Consider the following 14,103-nt stretch of genomic DNA (forward strand, 5'->3'; position numbering starts at 1 on the left):
TTCGTGCGCAAAATGCCGAATTGCGAAGGAATTTGGAATTGCGGTGTTTGGTGATCTGATTACTGGGGAAAACACGCGAGGTATGTTGTGCTTGTGCTCGCTTCGTTTAATGTGTTGTCACATGTTGCGTTTTTCTGCGGTAAGTCTGTGGTGTTCGCAAGTTTTTGTCCTGTTCTTTTCCACAGTTGCGAGGGAGGGCTTTAATGAACCTTCAGATCGATAAACCAACCTGATCGTGTATATGCGAAAAGTCAATCTTCATGTCAATCTTACTTACGTTAACTCACCGGACAAACCATTTATTTGCTTGACATGCAACAAACGGTACAGTTTCGTGTCTGTGTCGGTGTGTTGGTCATAACAGACGACTTCATCATATTGCTTTTTCCAACCTTTTTTTTTAATAACCCAAGACAAGTTACCCTCTAAGTGCAATTGCTTTTTGTCTTCACCACAACTTGCATAGCTTGGCTAAAATTGAGCAACTTTTTAAGGTTGGTCTGGGAGTTACGAATAAGTCGGGACCGCTGGGCGCCCGCAACCCGCCTGGCGTCGCACTGAAGCCCAACTTAAATGCCGCCACACCAATGCAAACGCTTTAAGAGCATTAAATGGTCGGAACGCCAGGCGTTTGGGACGCTCGGCTGCAAAACACAAACACTGAGTTTGGAAAACAGCGTTAACAGACTTCTGAAATCATGAGCCGCCTTTTCCTATTTAGGATTGCGGGAATTTTTGCCCTACCCCGTTCCACTCGTAAACCGTTCCGCCGCATTTCCGAAGGGCAAGGCCCGGGCGAGGGTTCGGGCTGTGCTGGGTAGACTCAAGTGTAAACGTGGACGTATCTCTGTACAAATGAGTAGCTTGTTGTGGCTCAGCTGTGAACACTTCGCCCTGCCAGTTTCCGTTTGCGACAAGAGCCCTGTTAGTTTAAGAACAACAACTTTTCGTATTTGCGCCAGGTCAAGGGTTTCGGGGTCAAAATGTCATTCCCTTAGGTTCTGGTGGTGTATTTTAACTGATTGAAAATGTCGAAGTCTGCTTTGGTTGTCTTTGTGAGTCACTAAGTAAAAATATTTCTATGAAAACCTGGTCATATCATGAAAAAAAATCAGCTTTTCGTAATTTTTTCAAATCCTCGAATTGTGACCAGTTTGGCTCCTTGCATTTAGCGAAAATCGCTCTGTATACATCAAAATGTAAACTTGCGACCAATCGCTAATCCGGAACAATGCCACAGTTTATACTGATTTAGAATTCATCTTTTCAGCAATTGATGTTTTGCCAGTAATCCGTCTTTTAATCGAATACAATGGCGCCATGCACAGACCCGACAATAAGGTATAAGTGTCGTCTATTTTGCCCTGATTGACGCGTTTGATTTTCAGACAAGTGGGCTTTGAGGATTAACAAATGACTTCAGATGCCGCTTAGTCAGATTATTTCATTTTCTGCCTGACAGGTGTAAAATGTTTTCGACAGAATTTGTTCTGTTTGTTCCAAACAGCATTCAGCTTGATGTGTATCTCTGAACTGTTTCGTTTCAGTGATTGAACGGTGAAAATTGCTTTTGTCCATTTAAAAGCGCGTTTCAAGGCAGTTTAAGATGAGCTGTGGGGCTGGACAAAGGACCTCCTATTTTTAAAAAAAGCACTTGCGCGCGTTCGGGTGTCTCTCAGTCCGACGTGTGAATGACATGCAGTTGGGACATTTTATACATGTATTCTGGAATATGACTTATAATCTCCTTCACTTGACACGAAGATGATTTATTGAAACCTTATTACTTAACAAAATAACACAAAAACCCTCTTTCTTCGGCCTTTCACCCAACTAATGTTTTTAAAGCACTGAATATAGGTGATATCTAAAATGTTTCAACAATTGTCACAGACACGTTTGTGGTGTTAATGATGGAGAGCCTCTAAGTGAGCTGCATACAGTGCACACAGTGAGTTGGCAAAACTCCCATAGTCAACGCAAGCTGCAATGATAAGACGTTAACGAGTCGAAACAGTGTGCAATGTGTGCAGCATGTACAGTATCGGTAGAGTTTCTTGTGTTCCGATCACGGAAATCCTGTTGACGATCTCCCACCGCGAGAAACGGAACAAGGCCCTTGGCGCATTAATCTTTAAGTCCTTCGCCTTTTCCATTAATCCGATTCCGGGCGCCGACAGTGCGCATGCGCGAGACCACCTTCAAAGGAGCAATCCGCTAACGCCGTGATGGATGCCAGCGCACTTGCTATGTATTTAAGCTGGCTAGTGCCAGGCGCGAGAGAGGCCTTAAATTGAATCAAAGCGCAGCGCCAGGCCGGATTAAGCCTGACCCACGACCTGTTTTATCACAGACTACATGTAGCGGGTCTTGGTGGGCGAAAGATCTTTGTTGACGCTCGCATTGGTACTGCTAAAAAGATCGACGTAATTCAGTTTGGGATTCTAGCAGGGGAGTTTAGGTTTCCAAATTACAGACACAAGGGAATGTCGTTTGTATGGGTGCACGCCGTAAGTTGGTTAGCTTTGATCTCGCATTCTAACCACGACGAGTAATGGATTGGCTAAGAAAGATAACGATTTGATGTATGTATACCGGCGAACCCAAGTATTCATTCGTTAACACCATGCGAACCCAAAGGGTGAATGTGGTCGACAAGCATGAAACAAATGACATCCCAAGGAATTCTACACAACGAGGTTGTATTTCATAACTGTGACGTAATGTAATTATTGGAGAAATCCAATCATTTGTGCACAGGCGCGGTTTTAGCGGGAAAATGTCACAGATTTACGACCGATTTAATTTTTCATACGATCTGTTTACTCTGTAGCTGCGAACTAACGCTTTGTAAGACGGCGTTTTAAGATTTGACGCCATCCATCAACCGCTCGATTCGAACGTCACGATCAAAATTCCGCGGCTGTTGAACTTCAACCATTTCCGAGAAACCACTTTCCGCTAGGTTGCGCACGTGGCCCGTCTGAAGTTCGAAAAGTCCGCGCCTGCGGCAAACCAAGACATGAAATGGTTCTGAACCCTCGGAAAAAATTGAAAAGCACATGAGCCCTTAAAAATGTTTCAAATGTGCCACAAATTTTGCCAAACACTAAACTCAATGCTTTTTCATGTCACCAAATAATCAACTGTTTTCACAAAACTTTCTGGTTTTTGGAAAAAGTTTTTCTCAATCTTGATTACGACTCCTAGGGTCTTCTTATCAGAGTCAGTGGGTTTAAGTAAAAAACATAGCCCCGTAATACTCGTTCATCCTCGGGGTAGGTGGCAAGGTCGTTCGCCCGGCATGTATTTACAACCACAACGACGCTCAACTAATGATTTTAGGCACGGCAATAACGCCAGAGTAGCCAGCAAGCTTGTTGACGTGCTCCGATGCGTTATTTGTTGATAAACACCATCACGGCCCAGCTGGCACCGAATCCACCCTCGTTAAGTCCACCCCTCGCCCCCTTAAATGCTTCCATATACCCTTAAGACTGCTCCCCTAAACCCCGGTCACGATTAAAACGCACGCTATGTGACGTCATAGGGGTGATTGGCGTGGATTTATCTCCTCACGTATTGGGGATGGCTGCTTAAAAAGGCCGAGGTTTTTGCGTTGCGTTTTGCTGCTTGCTGGTTCCGTAAACTTCTTGTGTTGAATTGCAGTATAGCCCTGTGATTACGCACCAACCTGACAACGACAAATATTTTCTACCCTGTCGCATCACAATATAACCAAGTACAGCCAATAATATGTTTCAAACTAGCTGCAGACAGGGCCACTGTTTTAGGTCTCATTAGTGCAGCTTGGTGACTGGTAATAATCTTGTCTGCCAATAAACGGCCAGGCGACGACCTGTCGTATTGCAGTTCGCGGTTATTTGAACAGTTTCAACCACGGAAATAGCCTAATGACAATGGGTTTATTTGGCCCTTCTTTTCGCCTATTGTATCATATAATTACCCTTGGCGTTGTCGGCATTCCAGAATTGTCCTTGTTTCTCCTTACAAACAAGAGTCCTTCCTGTGTCTGCTAGGTCAAAAATAACGAACCTTGTTACGCACATCAGAATATCACGTTTCAAGTGCTACCGTGTTTTGTGGAAGTGTGGTGGAAGCCAGGAGATGACTTACCGCAAACACATTTGTTGTAAAAACGTGCTATTTACGTAACTGGACGGGATTAGAAATTATTCATTTCCGCACGAGATTCTCCCTATGAAACCTTGGCCATTGTCCGTTTAACCGCAAGGGGTTTTCGAGACCCCGGAGCGTTTAAATTCCTATTCGGGTCGCGGGATCCACGTGGGTCGGTAAATTCACATTCTGTCTATCTCTCCTAGTTTCATGAAATTTTCGCGAGAAACTTTAGCATGCCTTAAAGTTTTATGCAAACACACGTGTAATTGACATAAATATCGGTTGAGGAGCAGAACACTTACAAGTAGCGCCGCAGTGTCTCTTATTTATTCTTTAATGTTTACGTGATGTTTGGAAAACCAAGGACAAGTCAACATGCACATTGCAGACTTAGTATGTAGTAGCCCGACATGTTACAAACAATAACTACGATTTGCCTTTAATTCAACGCCAGCACTTTACTCTGTTCAAAGCACTCAATCCGCATAGTCCTATGATTAGTCACAAGTAAGGCGGTACGGTGTTTGCCAAGCGAATCCCAATTTTAATGACACTTATGTCTATTCCTGAAAAAGGTCCTACCAGATGACCCATGACACGTGGCACTACATCACAGTCTGACAGGTGGCAACAATTGGTAACGTCGTGATGTCAGGCAGTGCTCGGGGTTTGGTTTCAGTTCTTGGCTTCTCCCTCGAATAGCTTTCGACCCCTCAGCTGATAATCGGCACCCCCCCGCCGCGACCCCACTCGAATAGACAAACCCTGTGACGTAGGGCTTGCGTGGGCGTGACGTCATTAAGTGCGCAAGTCAAATTCCGCCGAAAAGCCTCCTGGGACCTTTGCTTGTTTTGTTATTCGTGATATTTATGCGATCCCGGTGGATTAAAGCGATTTGGTGGGGCAGCGGAATGCTGGTTCGTAATAGAATCGCCTCCGCAAGCTGACGAAAAAACTTTGATTCACCGAGGACAGACCTTTTTGAATAGGAATAACTCTATAACGTAAAACCCGTCGAAGTACCGGGGTTTTCTTACAAACCATGTGCATGTATAAAATCATATAAAATGGGATTCCAATGGTTGGTTACAGGAAATTCACGTTCTCCTCACTTGTATATTCAACAATTAAAATAGAAAGAAATAAAGATGCCAGTTAGAATTTTTGCCAACCACTTGGCCTTAACAGGCTAGTATCGAAGCTTATTAGAATCGTATTGCTAACATTACCTACCGTGTACCATGTCGTGGCGACAATGCAATATTGCAGTAGCAGACGCTCCACTAATTTCCAGAGCCCTGCAACCGTATTAGCAAAATGCCGCTCAGACCACAACGTTTACCCAAGCAATCCGCAAAGCTTTCCGTTTATCAACATAGCTGATGTTTACCAACAAATCCGTGGTGGTTGGGTGCAAAGACCTAAATCCTAAAATGGATTGCGGTCGTAAGCTTGATAATAACGTGGCGGTGTACGGGGGTGTCGAATGTTTTTTCTGCTAAATACCGCCAGTTTATCAACATTTGCTTAGCTGTGAGGGAATTTTTAAATTATTTCAGACTTGCTGTAATTTTGAGACGTGAAATATTCGTTCAAGCAACATTTTGATGTGAACCGTATACTTTGGTATATGGTGTTATAGCCTACTTGAAATACTAAGCGTAACGCAAGTAAAATTTAAATCTTGTTGGTTGGTTCAGAAGATTTGTCATTTTCTCCAAATCATTATCAACATCACGTTTTGTCAAAAATAGAGTTAATATGATTTTTCGTTAATTGCAATCAGTGACATTTTCAAAGGGCCAAACAATTAAAGTAGTCTTGGATTTACGCATTCCCCTTGTTCATTAGACGTGTGTAACCAAGCCTTGGAAGAGGCAGGTGCTTGTAGGAGTGGCAAGATGACCTTGACAGATTGCATCACTCAAGGTTAGTGTCCTGTCCAAGACAGGTGCATTCTGTTCTCCAGTTACCTAACGGGAAAGTTGCTGGGGTGTAGCGGCCTCAATAAACGCACGGATTAGTCGAGACAACAACGGCAGTGGACAATGGATCCCAAACTCACCTTTTTGCCGTACTGCGTCACACTCTCAAGTCCAAGCGACCTTACGGTGTCTGTCCAGTATCGGGTTGCTGGGGGCAAGAATCGCGCGCGCCGCTAAGCCGATGTTTGGCACTTAAAACCTCGCGTGAGTGACCGTCGTTTGGCGGAGCCCACTTTGACCCCACGTTATTGGAACGTGCACAGACGAGCGTAACTCGAAACCGAACAGAATCTATCAAGTCGCGATCGAACTCCTCTGATGCGACGTTCGTGTTTGCGCAGGGGGCGACGAGCAAGCAAATAATCCTAAAAACGTATAACGCCGTGCAGTGCCAAGGGAAAAAATCGGCAATTCCAGAAATGCTTTGATATGAATGGCGGCGTACTTTTTTCTCAGAGTGCTAAGGTTTGTTTAACATTCAAGGCATTTTTGACTAGTGGGCATCCACCTCGTCGCAAAAATGTTTGCAAAGAAGATTACATACTGATTGCCCTGAAAAAAATGTAAAAATACCCGTATCTACTACCTTGACATTTACATGTCCGACGAAGTATCCTACTATTAAGTCATCTCCTCGACCGACAAAACTTGAAGTTATTTTTTAAACAATATCAAATACACCTTACGCGGCAAATGAAGCGAATACAAACACTTCCATCAAGTGTTTGGTTTTCTAACCGCTTTCCGCGGCGATAAAATGGTTGTTTCGAAAATGCATGAACGAAGCTGTCACGATTTTCTTACATTTTGGCTTTTGCGTTCGCATGAGAAACGGATTTGTCGTTTTTATTTCGTCACTGATCCTTGAAACCGTACAACAACTTGGAAGTGGACAAAGATGGGCTGTTTTTCGGTTTTAAAACGACGAAGGCATCATCACACATGTGATGTGAGGCGCAGACAAATAATGCAATCCTGCCAGTAAACACAAAGCTCAGGAAAAAGGAGCATTTCTGTATATTTCTGGGTGAAATATGTCAAGGACAGCAGGATTTTTACCTCTTTCTGTTCGAAGGAGACAAGATACCCTGGGAAAATTTATTGCAAAACTTGCCAATGTTGCTGTTTTGGTAAACACCTTGTCAACCACAAATCCAGCCCGTTGCTTGAAAAATAACTCTGTCAGCGCTTCGAACTGTCCTCATTTGCACTTGGTCTGCCTGGTAAACATCTGCTGTCAATAGCCAGCACCTTGAAACAATCGACATTTCACACCCAATAAACTCCTAAATGTGTTGTCACAATTGACAAAACAAAACCAAATGACAGCGTAATTCTTGGGGTCAAGTGCACCCTACTTGTTACAGTTTCGCAGCGAGGCAGATGTGACAGTTGAAGTAGTTGAATGTACGTGTGAACTGTTTTGTACGTGTGAACTATATTTTTTGCACTGAGAGTTAGATTTTCTTATCCCAAATTGATTTTTTGCTGATTGCTCAGGCATGATAATCCCATATTCGGACACCCTTGCTGACAAGGCCTAACTTTGCAGTAATATTAATGATAAATTTAAAGTAACATTAGAAAAAATAAGTAATATGAAAAAAATACTAACTTGTCATAACTCTGTGCAACGTTCTAATTTTAGTGATACGCGCGCATCACACCTATAAAACGTAAGTGTTTATTGTGTTTCGAGTTATTGTAGGCAGTTCCACGGTATTCCTAACGTTTATTGCCAAAACCTGATTAAATGTTCAATGTATATCTTAATAAGCATAACACATACCTGTTTGAAGTATTCCTTCGATACAAATTGAATCGGATTTGTTAAATTTCAGTGGTTTCTGAAGGCGTATTTTGTTATCTATGTGTGTAGCCAGCAGCTTAATAAGATTAGTAGGTTTTATGTGATTGCCCCATGCAAGAAGACTAAATCTGGCGCCAAGTTTAAAAACTCCAATCTAATTCCAGTAAACACGTTTTCTAGCAACAAGTTGTGTATTTGTGACATCATAATCGCATTTGTGAAAAGATCGAAGAGAAAAAGCAACGGCCATTGTTACTGGTGTTTGGTACGCCGGATTTGATGCTGCATAGTTACCAATGACTTTTACCAAAGTGATGTCAGTCATGTACATAGTGGACGATTATCCATATCCCTGCCAGCTGTTAAAAAATTCTTTAAATCGTGCTGTCACTGACTTTAATTGAAGACAAATCTTTGGTCGGTCTGTAATAACAACAGCATCACTGTCTGGTATTCTAGCGCACCTAGTTTTAAAGACATGGTAAATAATGAGCTCATACATTTTCATGGCGTGAAGGTCGCCTATTGATGACTTTCCATGCGTAGAAGGATGGTATGACTAGGTGGTCTGAGATGTCAATGTTTGGGAAGAAATCGGGTCACCTGGGGTCGCTGCTTGTGACCACGTCCAACGTCAGAGCTAAATGCCAAGTCAACATTATGTCAGCTATAATGCGATTTTGAAATTGGACTTCATGGGATTTCAGTAAGTTTTCAATAATTAGGTTTTATGTGAAGAAATTGTGATAATTGAACTGCAGGCAGTATTGCACACTGCTTTGGCCTGCAAGGTCCCATTAGTGTACCTGGTGACTGTAGGTCTTTTGCTTCTGTAATTTATGACAGTTTTGGGAAAAGGTCCTGATTAAAACGAGCTTGGGTGTTGGAAGTCGTTTTCGTTCAGTTTTAAGGTGTTTTAGCGAAGACCTGTAATAAAATTAGTTAAAGACAAATTTACTTCAAGATTACGTTTGCTAATTAGTGCAATGTAGGTACAACGAACTGACGCCTATTTAGTGTGTGCGTTTACATTTCACGAAGCATATTACGGTGACGAAATAATTTGCTTGGATTCTGTTCGTCAATGAAGTAGCAAAGACAGATTCTAAACGAGTTGTTATGTGAGAAGGGTAAGCTTTTTGTTGTTGGTTGTGGCGCTCTCCATTTAATCGCAGTCACAACTCTGTCCTGTGGATGTGACACTTGTAATGTGTTTTCACAGGAACTTTGAACAGTCAGTCAACCCACGGAGTCTGATCCCAGAAACCTTTTTTGTTAAGGCGACAGCTTACTTAAACGGCCGCGTTGTTATTTTAAAAAACGACGCATATATAGTCGCTTGGCTGGCTGGATTAAAGGCGAACATTTTCCTGTAAAAAGTTTTACTGGGCTCTGACATAAATATACAATTCCCGAAATCATGACCTAGATCAACCTAAGTTCAGCTCAATTGTGTGTAGCTGACACCGCGGTTCACAGTTTACTTAACTTTCAAGTGGCGTCATTAGCGTAGCCGATGAATGCCCCCTGCTTAGCTGTAGGACAACATTACGCGGAATCTTTTCTTCGGCCCGTATTTCTAGGCTTCGTAAGCCTCGCTCGTATGTCATCCCAGAAATAATCCTCGCCGCCAGAGTTTTAACTGAAAGTTGTCTACCCCGAAGGCCTTTGGTGTCAAGCGCCAATGATATATATATTAGGTTCTGTTTATACAATGAATGTACACATGGCAGAAAGAGGAAGAATAACTCTTATCCTTCTCAGTGCAAGATCATTTGGCTGGCGGGTTTTCCACAGTGCGACGCTCTTTTCGGGTTAAAGATTGAATTCGTTTCCAAGTTAAACTGGAAAGTTTGTTTTGGTGAAATGGTATGTTATATGGAAGTTGTGCGGAAAATGCACGTTTTTGGAATTATAATAGTGTGCAAATATTCGCTATCATTGCTTCCAAATTAATTTAAAAAATACATTTGTACTCACACACACCATATATATATATATATACAGGGTTGTTTGCGATATCACGTAAAGACCTGCGCCAAACTTACAAATCAACCTCATTCGCAAGGACCAGCACTGTGTTGATATAAGGGTCGATACTCAAATATTAACCTCGACTCAAATCAACCTTGATTCCCGCCTGAGCCCGAAATGACGCATCTCTTTTTCCGTGGGCCCAATTGCGAATGATTTATGCCGTTTGATTGGTTTATATTCCGTGCGTCATATTTTCTTCTTGATCGAGCAGTGCCGTCGAAGGCCAGCCGTCTAAATCAACGCGCCCGCTCTAGCTTTGTTGCTTGCCGCCCTTTCCGCCTATCCAAGTGACGCGCAAGACTCGATATCTGTTTGCAAGGCACACAACTTTTTCCGGCATAACACAAGAGTTAATAAAGCGCACTCCTCGTGTGCTGTTTGCCTTTCCGCGATAATAACGACCGCTTTTACCTTAGCGGTGTTGTTTAGAAACGGAAAACGGCGATGGGGAGTTTTTGTCTGGTTGCAATGCAGTGCAAAGTCGGCATAAGAAAACATGTGCAGGCTGCGAAAATGTAAGTGTTGTTGTCTTTAAATTTTCTCTACATATAGTTTGTTTCATGCACAAATGTTGCACGAATTTGATAATTCTCTTGCCATCGAGACTATAGTTTGTGCTTGAACATGAAAACAGAAACAGAATTTAACAATGCAAATATTACTAATCAGAAATATATGAAATTCTCAGTACAAATCATAAACAATTACTCAGCGGAATCTGTATACCGTTGAATCCTGTTCGTTTTGTGTATTACCATGTTGTTTTGCCACTAAGTGGCGCAAAGGTGCTGGATGGGGTGGTTTCGAAAGTTAAGTTCGGTCCAACAGTCCATGTCCGTTGAAGCGCTAACCCCTGTCAAGCCCATACAGCAGTGTATACAAACTAGGTGTGATGGACCATCCGCGGCGAAATGTATTCCACTTAGCGCGACGTGTTGCCCAAATAAAACGCGCGCGAAGACAAAAGACGAACCGGGCAAACAAAGGTTTCCGACCTCGGCCGATTGTCCCAGAAACAATCGCGATCGCGTCGCACCTTAGTTTTGATTCGCGACATTTTGTGCGAAATGGGCGGCGCTGGATGAGCGCGAATTGACTGATTGTGACGCGCGCGCTCGATGTTCCAAAAGACGCAGCTGGACGCCGGAAGTTGTCACCTGTCGTCCACGATTGTGTAACGAATTTCGATAACGTTCTGGACGTTTTGTAAACACTTAACACGACTCGCGCGCCCGCGATTGCCGCCATTGATCAGAAATGCACACACAAAGTTTAAAAAATTAGACTAATACAAGGGTTGACGTCGCCAAATGTTGTCGTAAACTTCTCACAAGTTTTACCTCGTACATCAGGAACTTATCATGTTAGTGTTAATCTACTTATCGTGTCGTGTGTTTGTGATTGTGGGTGGGATTGCGAGAAAAATGGTATCCTATTAAAACCCGGAACTGTTTATTGAAATTTGCCGCACAGGACTTTAAAACGGTTTAATTCTCTCGGAGGAATTTATAGAACTAATTGCGTTTTTGCCACTTGAAGTGGATAACCCAACCATTTAACGTAAATTGAAACGCCACAATTACACGGTTTTGAACTAAAAATATACGATTCCTCGGAAGGGGAAAATATAGACTGGTAACAACCAGTTTTTACTCTATGTCTTGAAGCGGCGTTGGTCTGTCAAGTTTTAAAAGGGCCGTTTGGTAAAATCTATTTTTTATGACCCTGGAGACTGGTGTCTCAGGATAAAATGTAAATGGGTTACCTTGTTTACTTTCGTCACGAATCGTGGTATGGATTACAGGACTACCGGGTATGGCAAAGTGGATTATGTCCATTTTGAGCCAAGTAATCCAGCAACTTTCTCACTCCATAGTTCCATGATGAATGATGTTTTGATGTGATTTTACGTGATAACATGTAATTGCGAAACCATGGCAAACTGGTCCATATTATTGTTAAAATGGCAATCGGTGACGATGTTCCAACTTGATTTTTGGGGCCACGAATTTCAAACGCTTCACCAGGCTGAAGTCTGTTTATTCAGTGCAATCAAGTGTGTTCTGCTGTTACATGTAAGCCTGTATATGTGCTGTTGAAAGTACAGTTTCACGTTTGACGAAACGTGTGACCATGGAATTTGTCAAATCGTGTTGTGTGAACAATGTTGTTGATCCACAATAAGCAGTCGGCGAAAGTTGCAACTCGATAATCTTCCCAAGTTCACAGGGCGACAGAATTGTCTTTTTAGAGAGAAACAGCGCGCAAGCAGAGTTGCGCCAACCCGGGAATTCGAAAACTAAATTAGGTTGACCTGTTTGGCCGACAAGGCGTTTGCTAATAAAGCGACAGGCGCTTTTATTTTGATTGATGATTAATCTGTTTCGGGGATGCGCCATGAAACTGATATGTTTACCAGTATTCGGTAACAATTGCGTTTGTTCGCTTGTAAACAAACTGACGCAGATTACTCGCTGCCAAAATATTCAGCAACTTGTAAAGGCTGCTGATACAGAAGTCCTCATTCAGCAGATGAAGTTTTTTTGCCGTTTTTTATTGCAGAAAATTTTGTAGCGTTTTTGTGAGTGAAGTTTGATGTACTTTGAAGAGCCATGTAGCAGTTGTACCGAAACTCAGTAAAAAGTTACAGAACAGCCAGAACCAGGACAAGGAAAAGATAGCTTGAGACAATTTTGCTCAATGTATTTGACTTCGCATAGTAGATATTTTTCTTTGTATTGCGATGTATCATCTGTGGAAAACACGTCACTGCTAGAAAAAAAACTGCCATTCGGTGTTTGTCTCGGCCATCTTCAGTAATCTTGTTTTCCGATTTTCTTGCGACAATAGCCTCCATTTCATTTGCGATTAGATTCAAATCACGGTCGCCAATTGGCGAACCTATCGACGGCGGTGCTGTGAATGCAATCGCCGTAATAAGACGTGGCTGTTCTAGATTACGGAAACTCAAGCACCGTATATGTTTGCGGTTGCTTTGATGCTGATTTCATGGGCGATTGGCCCCTTTGACCCTCCGGGGCACCCTTGGCCGTTTCCTCAGCAGGGCCTCACTGTATACAACAACTATCGTAACGCCAAAAATCGTGGACTTACGCATCGCGTTATCTTGGTGTAGATCACCTCGTTACTGTCGCTTTGACAGTCGCCTACGTCAAAGTGGTTCGCGCGGGATTGGTAAAGCAATCGGTGATGTAATTAGGTTTTTTTTCGGTTGCTCTTTGTGGATTGTGTGGTGAGAAAGGTTATCAGCAGGTTTTTCTTGCGTGTAGCCCACCCTTTGCAGAAAACACAGCACAAATGTGCTGTACGCTGAAAGCATGCGTATAAATTGAAACATTTCGCCTTTCAAGGCCATAAGTAATTCTGTTTGTACAATTTTAAACGACAAACGCATATCATTTCGAACTGTTTTTCCTAAAGGTAACTGATTGTGAATGATTTTTTTTACAGGGATGAATAAAATTTGCTGATTTTACAGCACTTCGGACATTGTCTGATGTCTTGCTGCCTTATTGTCAATATTTCCAAAGTTTGTCGATATTTGTGACTTGGGGCAATTAGTTTCTCCCTTTTGAAACAGCCCTAGCGTTTGAAACTGACTACATTCTGTCGTAATTTTTGAAATCAGTCTCCGAGTGCACGAATGACGTAACCGCGCGCTTGGCGCCCCGGGCCAGGCCGCACGTCGGAAGTGCAAAACCCGATCAAAGATAGCCCAACTGTTGTGCCAACCATCTAACACTTCGCGATAATATCAAAAAGACAATAAGCCTTAATAGCCAGGACGTGACTACGAGTGCTCGAGAGCGGTTGCGCTCTATTAACGGACTGTTGCTTATAGGGATAAGTAGTTCCATGTGTGGTTCAAATTCGCTTTCTGATTTTGTCCTGAAAATATTTATTAGCTGTTACCAACGCCAAAACATAGTGTTTTTTCATGTTGATTTTATTAATTTGTGCAAATGGTAATGATAGTTTCTCAACCACTGCACTTGTTCTGACGATTTGTTTAAACTCGTATTAACTTCGATCCATATGTAAAGTTGGGCTTTAACGCCTTTTCAAAATATATCAAGTTCTTATTTTCGCACATTTAAATTTTCTAGC

Source organism: Ascidia mentula, chromosome 1, assembly GCF_947561715.1.
Source record: "Ascidia mentula chromosome 1, kaAscMent1.1, whole genome shotgun sequence".
NCBI classification, from domain to species: domain Eukaryota; kingdom Metazoa; phylum Chordata; class Ascidiacea; order Phlebobranchia; family Ascidiidae; genus Ascidia; species Ascidia mentula.